Genomic DNA, 1,219 nt, shown 5'->3' on the forward strand with positions numbered 1-1,219 from the left:
TATGGGCACTTTGAATCAATTTCTACCAATAAAGAAAATTACTGATAAAACTACTCTCTCACCACGATATAAAGAAGAGTAAAGTACAAAGAAAATAATAGGCAGACAACAATCATATTAAAAGCAACAAAAGCATATTCATATTCTACATTATGTTACAATACCAGTCCAACTATACACTCACGTACACCATCATATTATGGTCGGCCATATTAATTCTCTAAATGCTGAGAGAAAATAACAAAATCATACATACATTGTCATACGGACATATAAATAGTTCAGAGATGGTTACAGCACTTTCTAAATTTTGCAATATTTTCGAACACGAATGAAACAATGTTTTGTATCTATCGACATAATTTTGCCATAACAAGTATATGAATTTACAATTGTCTGAAAAAAGACTTTGTTTTGTTGATCTTCCTTATAGAAAAAACACATAGAAATGTATTTGAATTTATTTAAAGTTCCGTAAAATGTTGAAATATGTTTAAGCCGATTAGTTGTCATGTATAGTTTAGTAGTAGTAGAATTTTGGAGCAATACAATAAAAATAAACACCTTTCGTTAAAGAGAGCAAACCATCACAATATCTTTGCAATTTAATAGAGTACATAAAAATGACTGCGCAAGTCTTCGTTAAGTTACCGCTATCAATGTAAATTTTCAACTTATGTAGACTTTTAACAGTTATGTAAAAAGAAATATCTTTTGTTTAGTGTAGTGCTAAAATATGCTGTTAGTTACAAAAATAACTGCCATAAATATTTAAATATCTCGTGTTATTCAGTAATATATTTTTTTCCTAAATAAATGTAAATATTTATTTATTCATTGACCTCACAAAAGTGATACGTCATGCAAAAATATTTTCACTAAAATATAAATTTATGCCATAAAAGACTACATTAAATAACAATCATTTAACCTAATATGGAGCCGAAATTTCATGGCATTTTACATAATAAATATTTAATTTATTTAGTCTAATAAAATAACTATGGTTTGCATAAGAAATGATTTGTTACAAATATTAAAGATTATGTGAGACATGAATAAGCGCTAAGTTTATAAAGAACAAAGTTGTGTTCTATTTTAAGAACGGTTGTAGTTCAGTTCTAGTTCAGTTCTAGTTCAGTTCTAGTTCAGCTCTAGTTCAGCTCTAGTTCAGTTCTAGTTCAGTTCTAGTTCAGTTCTAGTTCAGTTCTAGTTCAGT

The sequence above is a fragment of the Lucilia cuprina genome, chromosome 2 (assembly GCF_022045245.1).
Source record: "Lucilia cuprina isolate Lc7/37 chromosome 2, ASM2204524v1, whole genome shotgun sequence".
Taxonomy (NCBI): Eukaryota; Metazoa; Arthropoda; class Insecta; order Diptera; family Calliphoridae; genus Lucilia; species Lucilia cuprina.